The 16080-nt window shown below is 37.9% G+C and overlaps 1 protein-coding gene across 3 annotated transcripts in view; it reads left to right on the forward strand.

The window, feature by feature from the left end:
* Positions 1-16080, forward strand: part of LOC145678893 (uncharacterized) — a 199220-nt gene that overhangs the window by 12069 nt on the left and 171071 nt on the right. For 2 of the 3 annotated variants that reach the window (XM_081749475.1, XM_081749477.1), the window contains exon 1: positions 13804-13989. The exons of the other annotated variant lie outside the window; for it this stretch is intronic. The gene's annotated coding sequence lies outside the window, so the exon portion shown is untranslated. Of the gene's footprint in view, positions 1-13803; positions 13990-16080 lie in introns of those variants that run through there. 3 annotated transcript variants of the gene reach the window in all.

The following is a 16080-nucleotide window of genomic DNA, read 5'->3' on the forward strand; positions in this document are numbered from 1 at the left end:
ATTGATAATTTTATACTTTAATATCTTTCAATGATGCAAGATTCTGGGAATTGTATGAATTTAGAAAGAGCCACAACATTTTTGCACACAGTCTGCGTCTCTAACTTAACAGATCTTGGATCTGACAACGCAGCAGTAACCACGCTCTAGCTACCACAGCAAGAATCATATCATCGTATTCTTCTTCCCTCCACCTCCGTCCACAGCATACGAACGGGCTGTCAGGTAGCAGCAGTTGCCTCTAGAGAAATCGGTTTCTTGGGCGTGAGCAAAAACTAAAGGGAAATTATACGAGTAATGACAATGCATGTTGGGGATCTCTAGGAATTGTCTCGGACATCTTAATCCTCTTTCTGCAGCAGTTTGCGTCAACGCAAAGAAAATTTTGTGTTTTATATTATTTTGCGATAGTTTCCATAGCTGTTTTAAATACTTATTTCATTATTTGCGTTTCATTGCCAAGGCTCTTACAGACTGAGGCTCCTTCATTGGCTAATCGCCTATTTCAGTGTTCTTTATTACTCGGACAGCTTTCATTTACTCCGGTGAGTAGGGTGTAAGTTTTTTCTTTATTTTGAAGACTGTATAATAACGTGGAAACTAAATAATAATAATAATAATAATAATAATAATAATAATAATAATAATAATAATAATAATAATAATAATAATAATAATAATAATAATGTACAGGTGCTATAAAGGTTAGTGGTAGCCCAAACCATCAAACCAGTATACGCCACTGCTTAATGTTGGATTATGCAGAGTTGTTATCACCAAGTGTCTATATGGATCTGCTTCGTGCTTTCAACAGAGGTGCCATGTCACTGCTTGTAGTTAATTTTTCTCCATTATCTCAGATTTTTAGTTTAGTTTTTGAGTTTTTGTGTTGTGTCTTTGTGTAATACCGAAGTTATGAAGAACGGGACCTATCATTAACATGGGCTTCTAACCACGACCGGGCCTTGAATCCGGTGCACAGATCGTAATGTAAGATTAACCCTCATAGTATAAGTCGTTTCCAACCACACTATCTCGCCTCCAAGTCAAGAATTAACTTTAAAAAAAAGTAAATAGACGAAATGTTAGACTGTAATATTCTATACTTATACTTTTTTAATTTCTCAGTGTTTATTTCGAGACTATCGAGATGATACTGAGACTTGACCCTCGAGACCGACATCAGTATATATTGATCGAGGCAATATCAAGACTGATACGATGATTTTCGACTCGAAACGAGACCAAAACTGAGATCGCTATGCGTATTTGTCAACTGGGGCTGTATTAAGTCTCTTCTTGTCTCGTCTCGCTACCACCTCTAATTTCAATTCCTGCTGTGGTCTCCAATTTCACCCGATCTTAATCCGGTTGAACCCCTTTGGGATGTCATTGAACGTCAAATCTGAACTCATCGCGGAAATTACAGGAATTAAATGACGTATGTGTGCAGATATGGTGCGCCTCGTCTCCAACCACTTACCAAGGCCTTATTACCCCCATGCGAAACCGCGCTGCTACTGTCCTGCGAGCCAAACATGGACAAACCAAACATTAATTATGTGGTCATAATGTTTTGGCTGGTCAACGTATTCGTACGCATTCACTCATTCTTTATCGATGTCTGTATATAGCTGTTTCACCCAGACGCTTTCAGTATTCTTTGATTTTATCGAGACCAACGCGTTAACAAAAGTCAAAACTTTATATTATATATATATATATATATATATATATATATATATATATATATATATATATATATATATATATATATATATATATATATATATATATATATATATATATATATGTGTGTGTGTGTGTGTGTGTGTGTGTGTGTGTGTGTAAGTAAGCTATTTTGTAGGGGGAAAAGTATGAGATTTTTCAGTACTTCAGGTATTCAATTTAACATTATGCTTCATAAATGTAATCCATGATTTCACAACTCACGATTGTGAGTTTAGGCTCAAGGAGACGGTGAATAATGAAAGTGAACATTTATAAGAGACTTTTTGAAATAAAAGTTGCTGAGACGACGCTGTAGAGCCACGAGAAAATTCACGGGAACATATTGTCCACTACGTAGCCTGGAATCGTACAAGAAACTGCTGGCATCAGAGGCGAGTGCATTGCCACTAAGCTTCCATGGCGCAAACTGAGATAGTGACTACGGGTCTTATCCAGAGTCGTTCTGACGCGTGATTAGTGCCATACTAAAGAGTTCGACTTACATGTGTTTCCTGCAGTAGTCAGGCCTTTAGTATGACGCTAATCATACGTCAAAACGACTGTGCATAAGGTCCCATATGTCTCGCAAAATTTAGGTATTGTTACTTGGATATACGCTTTTTGGGATGGAAAATACAAACAGGCGCGCATCTAGAATTTTTTGTTGGGAGGGGTCCAAAGTTTGGAGCCACTACGTCTAGGAAGTGTTGAACGGTGTTATTCTATACGGAAAAGCGATAAGTAATTGTAAATTTCTACCACCTATAGTTTCAGATATAATGATAGAACTAGGTTGTTTTTATAAAACGAGAAAGAGTACAGATGAAATGTAACATCAAATCTATAAGCTACAGCAATCATTTCTCTGTTAAACCAGGGGAAAAAGTGAGAGGGAACACGCAGGGACGCCGTCCCCCAGCTCCAAAAACTATGTATGGCGTCCCCCCAGTTCAAAAAAATTACAATGGGCAAAGGAAGGCAGGCGAACGGCGTGACTTCATGCCACTATGTACTATCTCCATATCTTATCAGATACAAGTAATTTAATTAAGAAACTGTAGATACGTATGTGTAGTAAGGAAGTTTTGGGGGAGGTCCGGAACCGGTGGCCCTCCCGCGTGCAATACAAGTATATGGATGGTGATAGTAACAAGAAACAAGATAATTATTTTGGCATGTATCTTTTTAACTAATATTATGTAAAACTCCGGTCCCAATATTATCAAACAACAAAATTGTTAACTCCAACGAGACCATGCAACTACTAGGAATTGTTAATTATATTCTCACGTATCCGTAATATGGGATAGTTCGTTGTTGTTACTTGATGAATAACTATAACTATCGTAGACGTAATCTTCTTTGACTGCTGTAGTCTTAGGATGAAGTATGTAGGTACAGTTTTTCCACTTTAATACAATAACAATAGTAGGAAACTGGCTGTGATCGTGTAGCGTCAGTTCTTTCGCAGACAGTAGAGTTATAAACAGGAGACAACACAAAGGCCAATTGAACAATGGCCTCTGTTATGACACATCAAAACTCCATTAAGAGGCCATCAACAGTCCATTAACAGTGCTTCCGATGATGAAGTTGATATTCCTCTTTTAGGCTTATACTATTAATATCAACGCAAATACATAAAACAGCCATATTTCTTCTTGTGCTTACTGTATACGTATTAGACAGTGCGTAACCTTCTATATAATGCTAATAAATGTATGGTTCGTATTCTTGGTTCTCAATTAGGAAGTTCTGGGTTCAAATCAATCAGTCAGCTCTCCTCACCGAGAATCTCCCAGTTTTTCAACTAGTTCCAACAAACGAATCCTAGGGTATCTTTTAAATGCTCTGATTGGTCTTACTTCGGAATTTTCCTTATCATATTGTAAGAGGGTATTGGTGGCTCAATAGTAGAGCGCTCATCTCTGGGACATTCGGTCCCTGGTTCGATTCCAACTCACGCCAAGTATACTTTGTGGTGGATAAACACCGTATGTGTGGGTTTTCTCGGCGTTCTTCCGTTTCCTCTCATTTTCTTCATCCAACAATTTCGTTCATTCCATGGGTACTACAACAGTCCATCAGTGGTCCCAGTAACAGAAGACTTGTGCAATGTATAAATAGGGCAATATGTGGTTATCTTACTGACTTTTATTTCTGGCATAATAGGTAGAGTTCAGTACCCTTTGAATTGAATTATCTCTGTTTCTAAATGTATCTCGAAAATTCTATTCCACCACTGGGAATACAATCTGAGTCACTAAAACTGTCGCCACGGCCCTAGCTACACTAGAATAGCGCTTATTGTGAGTTGAGCGAAGTCAAAGAGTGCCGGCTTTGGTCAGAGGAAAGATGGGTGACCGTTTATACCCGCCAAATCAAGGATGTATGATCTATTTTATAACATCCTTGCGCTAAATGGTGTTTACATTGCGTAGTCCACTCAGCGTCTTGAAGAGAATTTGGAACTACTTGAAAGAAAGAAGTAGGAAACTCCGCTCTAGAAATCCAGCCAATATACAGGATTTAGGAATTAGATTTCTAGGCTTTCGGCATCTATGGCCATGTTAGCCCGTCATATATGAGGGATGACCTTCCCTGGCGAACACACTATCTAAGGTAAGGGAAAGAAAGAAACGACCTAGGACTTATATGTTCAGTACCATCCCGGTATTTGCCTAGTGAGAATGAGGAAAACCGAGAAAAACCTTACTTAAGGTTGGTGGCCTGAATAAGTTTTACACTTTTTCCACCGAGTCTCTCCACTGGGAATCGAATCCGGGACTCCTCGCATCAAAGACGAGAGTGTTAGCGACTACGTTACAGCCACCCCAAAAGCATGAGTGTCACAAGCTGGGTGGTAGTCCCTGTCCTCCCTAAGGTCTGCTGCGTTTTTTTTTTTTTTTTTTTATCAGATCTTTAGTCTGTGTTCTTGCAATTACCGTTAAGGTAAAAATTAAGACTCGACTATCGCCAATAGATGGCAGAACATGCCCGCTGTCTTCTCAATATATTTTGTAGGGAGCTACAATGTTCAAAATAATTCAATCGAATTCAAGAGAAGAATATTCAGACTTTCTCTAAAGACAATTTGAATCAATAATCGAAGAATAGTCCATGCAGTTTTTTGGTGTATTATTTCTTTCATTGTTGAGCTTCATTATTGGGAGCATGTTTCTGAAAAGTAAAATTAAGTTATCCCAACCATGAAAGAAACAATATATCAAGAAACAGCATGGATTATTTTCCGATTATTAATTCAACTTGTCTTTGAACAAAATTTGAATATTGATCTCTTGAATTTGATTGAATTATTTTGAATATTGTCGCTCCCTACGAAATATATTGGAAAGATAAGGGGACATGTGTTGCCATCTATTGGTGATAGTTGAATATTTACATTTACTTGAACAACACGGTCTTCGCTAGCACTGTAGTTAGTGGGCGCTGGTTACGCAGCCTTTACCTAGAGTCGTGAAAAAAAAAAAAAAAAAAATGGGGACGTACTTGGATGCAAGGATTAGCGCAGTTCGAGTAGGAAAGCAACAATAAGTGTCATGAAAATCGAGATGAATTGACCAAAGAGCTTCCAAGTTAACATTCATACTTGGTCAACTTATGCTCTTTGGGAATTTAAGACTGGATTCTCGAATGTTACTATGTGAAAAATAAGAAAGCGTGTTTCCTTGCAGATAGATGACTAAGTTAAAAAAAAAAAAAAAAAAAATCGAATAAATGTAAACTCGTGACCTCGGTAAACGTGATGTTCTTCAAGAGATGAATGCAAGTTCACTGCTCGTGGCTCGTCCTTTTCTATTCCTTCCTCGCCTCGCAGCTGCAATGTTATGTTGTGCTCCTTCACCTGGCTCTGGAAGGAACGCTGGCCTTGATCTCTGCTAGGCCTTCAGGAAATGCATTCACGGCATTGCCGCCAGCAAGGTTGCTTTCTTTTTTATGGTAGCTATTATGGGAGCTGGCAGTTCTCCAGCATCTTCTATGCTTGGTAGTAATGATGTCGAGAGGTGCTTTACCTTTTTTCCCTTTGTTTTTTTGTCGATCTTCAGGAAACGGGTGGCTTATGCTGAATATGTGTTTGCTATTGTGTCTGCTGGAGTTAAGCCCGGAGAGCTTTCTCTGTTTTAAACAAGTCAGCTATTTATTTGAAAGAAAGGGGTGCGATTCTCATCTAATTTAGCCAGGAGTTTAGGAGTTGTCTACGGATTCAACTAGCTTCCTAAAGACGTTCCTTTCGTACGAGAATTTTGAAATTCTTTGATATATGGTAGACATCCGAAAGTCTCATATTTAACGTTCAACATCACATTCATTAATATTTTCTCATCTCTTGTCACAAATTTGGAAGCACTACGGTTCACAACTGAGTGGCTCGGGCGAGATATCTTACATTTTTTATTATTTATTTATTTATTTTTTTAACTTTCGAGTAATCTGGAAAACAAGGTTGAGCATTCTCATGCAATTCAAAGCAATTACACATACCAAACAATGCATATACATTCCCGAAATTAAACAACCTACATACTCTTGTGTGATTTGATCTCGATCACAACCCATTGTTCCTAATAACTCAGTTTAATCGGAAGAGGCGCTTATCATTGTGTTCTCCCGAGCCACTCAACTATTCTCGTCGTCTTTAGTGGAATATAATAAAAAAAATGAAATATTTCAGTTTAATCTCCTATGATTGTGGCCTTTAGGCTAACAGAGACGATGATTAAGGCAAGTGAATGATTATGGAAAAATTGGCGGAATGAGGAAGTGGGAGGAAAACGGGAGTACTTAGAGAAAACCCATGGTCACCTTTGATAAAGTAATGTGTATCTGTAAGAATTGTTTTAGCTGGGTTAAGTAGAAATATTTCAAATAACCACATGACATACAACATCCCGCTGAACTCCAGCACTTTTTGGTAGCATCCTCGTGACACCATTCCCAATATTAGTTCCGACATTTTCTCTAGACTTGTTAGTTATGAGTGAGTATGACGTGGAAAGAAGGTACACCAGGGACTGATGAAGTTTATTATTATTATTATTATTATTATTATTATTATTATTATTATTATTATTATTATTATTATTTAGTTTCACATCCAACGATAATGTCAGTTTAGCCTAAAGCTAAAAGACTAACTAACTAATTCTATGGCCTATAGAACCCAGAGGTTCAATGCCACGTTTCCAAAACCTCTCCATTGACTTCTGCCGTTAGCCAACCAGGTCCAGTTTCTATTTTGTATTCCTATTTCTACGAGATCCATCTTAATATTACCCTTCCATTTGTGCCTAGGTCTTCCTAATGGTGTTTTTCCGATTGAGTTTCAAGTCAAAATTTTGAAAGTGTTTTTACTTTCTTCTATTCTGGCTGCATAATCTGCGTGCCTGAGCCTCCGAGACTAATGCATCTAACAATTGCTTGGTAAACAGTACTGTTTGGTATGCAGTTCCTCGTTATGAAGTTTCGGCCATTCCACATTCCTGTACTTCTGCCATTCCACATTAGCTATATGCTCTACTTTAACCATGTTCATCGACAAACGATTCCTTTCGTCACTCCAAAATAATCTGAATTGGACTAGTAAGAGGACAATTTACCGGATATTTAACGTCCGGTTTTGAGATCGTACCGGACACCAGACAAGAAGGTCAAAAACCGAACTGTCTGTTAAAATTAGGGATGCGCACGAGACGAGTCGAGACAGGATTTTCCTGACAAAATTCGAGTCGAGACACGGTTCTTCCAATAGAGAAATATACATTTTTCGAGTCGAGACATTACTTTTACAGCACATTTTCGAGACGAGACAGCCACAAATCTTGTCTCGTGCGCATCCCTAGGTAGAATACCGGACTGTTGGCAACTCTAGTATATCGTGATATCATTTTCAATCTGAAGCTCCGTTGTGTAAGTACCTAGGCCAATAAGCAGTGTAGGATTACACTAGTATAAAGTTTATCGAATATGTGTTAGAACATTCTGTATAAAACAAGAGAGAAAAAGTTACAAACATTAGAGTTCAACGGGATGTTGTGTGACAGCTTCTTAAAACACAAGAGAGATGTGGAAGTAGGGCCGCTGTCAACTTCCCTCAACAGACATGATGAAACGAAACATGATCGCTGCGTCTGATATTGTTAAAGAGTGTTGGTGTTAATGTAACTGATATAATGGTTGCCATTGCGACGCCGTTGACATATATTTCCTTCCCTGACAGTTGTTTGGACGGCATCGAGTGTGCCTTCAATCATCAATTTCCAATAACATCATGTCAACGAACGAGATTGAACAATGGCGTTGTCATTCGCGTGTGCCAAAGCCAAATCTCGTTATTAGAACGTTAATGAAAATGTTTTTGACCTGTTTTCACTCGCGATTATCATCAAGTGTATCAGAGAGACTGTAGTCGCCTGTTTTCCCTTTAACACATTTTTCCAACTTGACAAAATATTATGCAAGTTTCTAATTAGAAAAATGTCTAAGAATGAGACAAAAAATGATAGATCCGATTAAGCTGAATAAAAGATGTGGGTGCGTGTAAACTCTCATGCGTAGTTTTCGAGAAAGTCCAGAAAATGACAATTATGCTACTTCTACTCGATATTAAGGATGGCCAATTCCGAAATTTTTACTTTCTGGAATTAGGAAAGTAAAATTGGAAAAATTCCCGAATTCGAAAAAAATTCCGGAACTTACAAAATCCCGGATTTCGGAAAAATCCGAAATCCATATAATAAATCTCGATTCCCGGAAAATTCGGCCATCCCTACTGTATATAAACGTCATAGATGGTTGTTCTCCGCTCTCTTTGCGATCATGCAACAGAAGAAAAGTATGCCAGAGGCGCACCTACGGGGGATCCACCAAATTCGAACTCCTCCCAAACTTCGTAATTCGACTAACATTTCTACACTAACTTAACAGAACTATATTGTTTAACAGATAACAAGTTATCCCCTTTTTCCCTCTAAAATATTTTGGACGTCTCTCAGCAAATATTTCACGACGCGCGCCTGGAGCATGCTATCCATTAGACCACTCACAAGCTCGTAATTAATGTACAGTTGATTTTGAGTTTAACGTCCCTTTCAGCAGCGAGGCTATATGAGACGGGACCTACTGATTAACGTGAAATTCGAACCACATGAGCTACCACTTAAAATGGAAACCGGGTCTCCCACGCCAAAGGCGCGTACGCTAACCGCTTAGCCACGGAGGGGCTCCAATTAATGCCCAGGTAAATAGTATATATTTATGGTATTGGTTTGGCTTTTTTCCTTTCATTGACGTGCATTCAACAAAGATCTGTTTGAGAACACCAATGTGATTAAGGGAGATCTCCTTATTTACGTAATTAAAATGGCATCGGCATTTGTTGAGCACTTTCAGAGAAAGAGTGGAAGTCTGATGAAGAGACTGCTTGTTATTGTGTTGAAACTGTTACTTTTTTTTTGCTTATTATCACATAGCCTTGCTCAATGTGTTGTTCTGTTTTAATTTATCAAAACAAACAGTGCCAGATTTGTGTATAAGCTGAACAAACTGTAGCTTAGGGCCCCACTTTCTTGGGGGTCAAAAAAATTAAAGGGAAAAGAAAGGACTGGGTGTACATTTCCAATAAATATATAAGGTAAAAAATAAAATAAAATAAAGCTTACGATATTTTCAACGATATTTGTGTTGTGTAGGTTCTTATGATGTAAGTAATGGGGCCCTCCTCTGTTAGACTACTCAATAAAAAATTAGTCGTTTGTTCATTTCGGTATTAGGGTCCCTGCGTTCTGCATGGACAGGTTGCACAGCTGGACATATAAAGGGTCTCATTACCTTCAGTAGCTTGGGGTCTCATCATTCTTAAATCCGGTTCTGCATACAAGTACACAGTTACAGGTTGTAAAACGTGAAGTAGAAACATATTCGTGTAAAAAAAAAAAAAAAAAAAAAAAATCAATTCTACACGAGAATTAGAAAACTCATTCCTTTTCTGAAACATGTCCGTTGTAGATGGCGCTGTTATGACAGAAAACAGAACGAGATGGTATGAAAGACAAAAGAAAGAATAATTTACCACTGTCTGAGTGTAATTTCTTTTGTCCTACTTATCGCCATCTTAAGAGATTAACTGTAAATGAAAGTCTTCTGAAAGTTCAGTGAAGATAACGAGAAATCACAGAGATAACAAAAATAACAAGAAAATGTCGCAGTGAACTCACAAAGCGTTCACAGTTAATATAACGGTCCTGACATTTTCATCTGACAACAAGCTTTGTGACAACGGAGTTTTCTGTTGGAAACTTTAGCTTCACGATGAATTAGGATCATAACACACACACACACATCGAGATTACGTTATAAAGGTCTAAAAGAAGTGCCGGAGCACAGTGGTAGGACTCTCACATTTGAATGATTGATTTAGGGTTCTATCTCAAATCATGTGAGTGTAGAAAATATCATGTCCGTTAATTTTGTTGGGGTACTCCCTTTTCTTTTCTTTTTTTTTTTTTTCTCCATTCTTTTTCACTAACCATTGACACGTCAGCCTCTATCGTAAAACAAAATATTCCATTTCTAACGGTAGTTGCATGTATGACTTGATTTAACTGAAAGCTGTTGGATCTTTTTCAATAAAATCTTCATCTGTAACCTTGATTGGAATCCTAAGAATACAGGGTGTTTACAAATCCCCCTTATCTACTGGCTATAGCCGCTTGCCTTTGTTCAGTGAATTTCGGGTTCGATTTTCGGTGGGAAGCACTGGTTCAGGCCTCACTTTAAAGTGCAACCACGGGGTATAGGTATCGTATATTCCAAGGAACTTACAGCACAGACGGTGAAGGAAAGTGGTAAAAAAAATGAATAATAACACATTTCCTTGTACTTTATTCTTTTGGTTGCCTAGCACTTTCCCTGAAAAGGGATAGAACCTTTCCAGCAAATATTATTAGATTGAGGATGATCGAGCTGGGAGCTCTGATACACTTGACTTGGAATGACCTAAAACCTTCTTGAAAATACATCTGGAAGGCTTTATTTTTCGCTGTATTTTGTAAACTCAGGTCCGTAACTCTGTAATGATCAATAGCGTGATCCGAAAGTATTCCCCAATTAAAAGATAAACAGTATTTTTAATTTGGAACAGACCAGCTATAGGAGCCTTGAAGCAGGTCTGGATTAAGATCCTTAGATGCCCTACACACTCAAAGATTTTGGTGTCTCATATATATTTAATTCAAAATATAAAGAAAAGTAACCCCTAAAACAATATTTTATTTATCGAAATTAAACAAAACTTACAGTAAGATGAAAAATTTGTTTCAAAAGTTTTCTTGTTCTTTCTTTCTTTCTTTTTTTTAAAAAGTCTGACCAGATCCTCTACGTAACACGTCTGCTTCCAGGGGGGGGGGGAGATCGGGGTGATCACCTCCCCCCATGAAGAGAAAACTTTCTTATTTTATATATATAAATAAAACCCATCGCAAAGTTTGGAGCACTTAAAAGTAGCAGTATGACAACCCACTGCCCCCCCAGAAGTCGGTCCTGGATCCGACCCTGTCTGCTTGTATACTTAAGAGGTAAGTCATCCAGCCTGCTCTATTGCACAGTTGTTCTGATGGGATTTCTTAAAAAGTATATAATGCAACTGAGAAAATGAACGCTAAGCTGAGGAATTCGCGACCCTTAATGTTAAAAATACACGAAAGTCATTGTTTATTTTGGAAAGGCACACTCAATATTGTCTTCAGTTATTTTATAAAGATCAGCAATAGGGTACCCTAAGGAGGTTCAGGATTTAAGCCCCCTCCTTGAGTAAAATATGTAAAAATAAATATTTACTATATTCAAATATGTTTACAAACACCTAAAAATATATGAATTTGGGAGATTGAACTATCCCCCTTGACGAACTTCTGCGTACGCTACTGAAATTCAGCATGACTGAATCTTGTTTTAATTTGTTTGTTGTTGACTAAACTTAATGGAGCATCAAATCAGCTTTTGGCAGCACTGAAAATACAGTACCTGTCAATGTTAGTAGAAGCGAAGTGACATTATGTGAGACATCACTTTGAAAAGAAAAAATCTCTGCTATTTCTTCGATGTCTGTTCTCTTATTTTTATCTGTTTCATGTTTATCAGGAATTATGTAATGCTCTCTTCCCGTGATGCCCTAAGCACACGTATTTATTTTGTTTAGTGGTTAATCCACCCCTGATTCGAAGCAATGAGAAGTAAGGCTTCATATTTTCTAGACTTCGGTTCATCAGGAAGTGTAATCAGAGCCCGGAAGCTTTTAACTCCCAGGTTTCCATTTGACAGAGGCTTGACCGGACTGGTAATACGAGAGTATTAAATGTATTAGCGAAAGAAACAAAGTAGTCAGCCATTTGGTAGATAGACGCCTTACACCGCAGCTTCCCAGTCACCCAATTACAACACTTTAATTCATTATTTTAAGAAACATATTAAAACAAATTTCAGACTTAACCATTGTGTTGTAATTGTGAGCTTCTGAAGTGAAACATGTATATGACCAATACTAATGTCCTTCTTTACTATAAATATTATTTACTGAAGCTTTAAGGTACTTCCAAATACAAAGGTCTGTATTAAAAGTTTTATCCCAGCATTCGCTTGGTAGGACTGACGAAACCCTCCTGAAAAACTTGTTTCAGAATGTTGTTCGCGGGAGTCAAACCAGGAATCTTCTGACTGAGAAGCAAGAACACTAATCGCTCATCTGTATTACGCATTATCACCGCTAATAATTGATTTTCCTGTTCCACAGGTTGAGAATTACTTCCAACTCATGTGAGCGGTAGGGAACGATTCACTTGAGCCCTCTGCACACTTGTTTCTGTATATGTTCAAACCGATTGTTTTTCGGAACGATTCACGCCTAATCTAGGTACTCACAATGCAATGTTGACCAGTTGGCGTTCATGCGTCACAGTCGGAGTATTCCCGTTTCGAATTCGATGGCCGACCATCCTGATTCATTTTTTAAAAAAATATTTCTACCAGAGAAATATCAGGATAGTATCCCCCACGGAAAATGTAAGCTGGAACTACGCGAACAAAAAGCAAACACTTTACCTATTTGACCACGATATGACACATTACTATGTTCGGAGCATGGCTTTAAACCGTAGTAAGGGCTGGTTCTGTTACTGGGTCCTGGGTTCTATTACTGGGTACTGGGTACTGGGTCTAAGGGTGGTACCTGTAACCTGTGTTTGCTCCGTTCTGTTTTGCCTGAGTTCTGTTTGTCTAAGTGTTTTGTCTGAAGGCTGGTTCTAGCCCACTTACCATAACGTAGGTAGAAGGGGCTACTAAGTTATTAGAGCAGGGTAGGATGGCCAATTTCTTTTTCCCCTTGGTTCAATAAGGAATATGGCAAGCTGCAGTAGGGGAACAGGCTGAGAATTAGGATGCCGTGTATGCAAGAACTGTGTGTTCCCTAATTGTAAATTCATTACACAGGTAGTCAGATGCTTGTACAGGATGCACACGTCATTCTGAAAGCGAAATGGTTAATTCCGGGTGGAGCATATAATTTTCGTTGTTGGCTTAGTAATCATGGCATAATTATTTGAATGGAGCGTATCAAAGTATAATTTAGAAAGCCAGAAAGAAAGGCGCTGAGAATCGATGCCCTGACCACACATCACCCTATTGAACGTGCTTCATCCGGCAGACCCGGCAGAAGCTCTGGACTCTAGCAGCAGAGATTAATGCATCTCTACTGATGTTATAGTTATATATATATATACGTATATACATAAATCTGTGATTTTTTTCTATAAAAATACGTGAGGTAGTGGTTCGATTCCTCGTCTCGTGCAGCGTTGATAAACATTGCACATGACACGACGGGATGTCTGTGAATCAAAAGGAGGAAGAGGGATAGAAAGAAATGAACCTGCAGATTTCCGTGGATCCCTTCCTTCGCCTGCTGCTTGGATGACTGACGTCACGGCCTACGTCACCAGATGCCCTAATATGGAAAATGATGGGCGGGGCTGGGTGATGCACATATGGTAGAGAGTCGGTCGATAAGCGGGTTGCTCGAACTGAGAGTAAAGCAGCCGGGAAAAGACCGACAACTCAACTGACTCAGATTAGAGAGAGTGTTCGGCCGCCCGTTCTGTGTGTTTTGTCTCTGGATTGGGATTCTTGTGCTGTTCCAAAACCATTCATTGCACAGGCGACTTCCGGAAGACTTTACATCCTTTCTTGGTAAGTGTCTTTTCTATAAAATGTGCTACTCCACTTTGGACTCAAATGTCAGAATCTGAAGTTTAGCTGCAAGTGAAAAGTCTTCTTTGCTCTCTGCTCTGGATGCATTGAGCACCGGCGTCGCGTATTGCGGTTACATTCTTAGCCAACACCGTAGACGTTTCGTGTAATTTGATTTTAATAGTTTTACTAGGTTACAAGTTTCGCGCTCAAACCCTTCAGATTTATGTATGACATAGGCCTATAATAATCAAGAGTTTCTGCACTTTGTATTGAAATCCTCTTCGGATGTAGCGGTTTAAGTGAGTGTACGATGGTTTCAAAAGATTTCATTCATAACAATAACATTTGGGCGTAGCATCTGCTTTACTACATTTTATCACTTCCGGCTTCGATGATAGACGAAGAAAAGAATCCCATGGCTTGCTTTTGCCTACCAGTGATATGAATCAGCGTCAACAAGACTGTGTTTTCTTAAATTATAAGGTTATTTTTGATTCTTGAATTGAGATACATAGCAAAATCAGGGCCGGCCCTAGTCAATTTGTCACTCGCCCCTTTCGCCAGAAAAAAATTAAGTATGCTACCCCATTATAAACAATGAAGTGAAGGGAAAGTGCACTCGCACTCAGAAATGCCTCAGTACAAATAGTCTCGTTGTGTCTGTTTTTTTCTTTCGTTAAATAATAATCAATTATATTAGTGAACGATAAAGCAAACATACCAGCAGAAGAAAGATGGTAAACCTTTTCAATTTCAATATGTCAGTTTGCAATTCCACTGCAGCTAGCTCTTTTATCTTCGTTTCTTGATTTTCCTTCTACAACTATTACATTAAAAAAAAAAAACTTGTTTCCAGTTTCAATGATAAGGAACTTGTTTGTTACAAAGACAATTGTAGTTTTCATATCAAATCTGTGATAACTAACTAAATGGAACAGGTGTTCGCTAGTGTTCGAGAATTGAGTTCTTGTATTTGACGCAACAATCAAGCAATTCATGCTGGGATTTGTTTGATCATTTGCTTTTAGCATTGTCCATGTGACCTTAAACTAGTTCGACTTAAAACATGATTTATGAATCTAGTATTCAAATAGAAGCTCAGCTTAGTAAATTTAACTACCATCGTCATGAAGTCTGTTTCCAACAAGAAATATTTATTTTAAAAAGATAGATATGACAAATTTTGCCGGCCCTAATCATGGTACTCAATTTTCGAAAATGTGACCCTTTCTAGGTTTTTAACTTGCTGGAAAAGTGAAATCTTTGAATTTAACGTCCCACGATTATGCCTTTTAGGCCAAGGGGGACGATGATTAAAGAATTGAATGATGAATTGGCGAAATGAGAAAGTGGGAGGAAACGGTAGTGCCCCGAGAAAACCCACGAACACGATGTTGTCCACCACAAACTTATGGATCGAACCGATAACCCTATGCACCCAAGATAAGCAGTATATCACTGAGCTACTGTGCCCTCTTAACTTGGAGTATTAAAAAAAAAGTAAAATTGGGTCCATAATGAACTATGGAATGAACGTATATAAAATAACGTATTTTTTAAATGGTATAATCCAGGTGACAAGAATTGTTAAGCAGTCTTATTTTAAAAATTCTGGCTATACGTGTCTCTCTGCGTAAACCTATCCACAGTGAGAATTAAATCAAAGAAATATAGATTTTTTTTGGTCCATTGAGGCTTTTATTTAGGGTCAGTGGGTTAGAACTTCCTACATATTGAATAATATGGACTTCTAAACCAAGATTAGTGGCCACGATTTTTTGAACAGGACTGTACATAACATTCGTATCAACTTCATTATATCAGAAAATTAGGCAATAAATTTTGTGTAACTCTGCCGTTGATGAACTGTACTTGCGTATTATTATTATTATTATTATTATTATTATTATTATTATTATTATTATTATTATTATTATTATTATTATTATTATTATTATTATTATTATACTTGAGTTTTCAAGCTACTTCCTGGAGCTTTTCAAAAATCCAGATGTTTACACATTTAACGTTAATCTAATTTTTTAAATATCATCTTGTCACATTTAATAAGAAGCAGGATTAGGGACA

This window comes from Thermobia domestica, chromosome 2 (genome assembly GCF_964235325.1).
Source record: "Thermobia domestica chromosome 2, izTheDome1.hap1.1, whole genome shotgun sequence".
NCBI lineage: Eukaryota > Metazoa > Arthropoda > Insecta > Zygentoma > Lepismatidae > Thermobia > Thermobia domestica.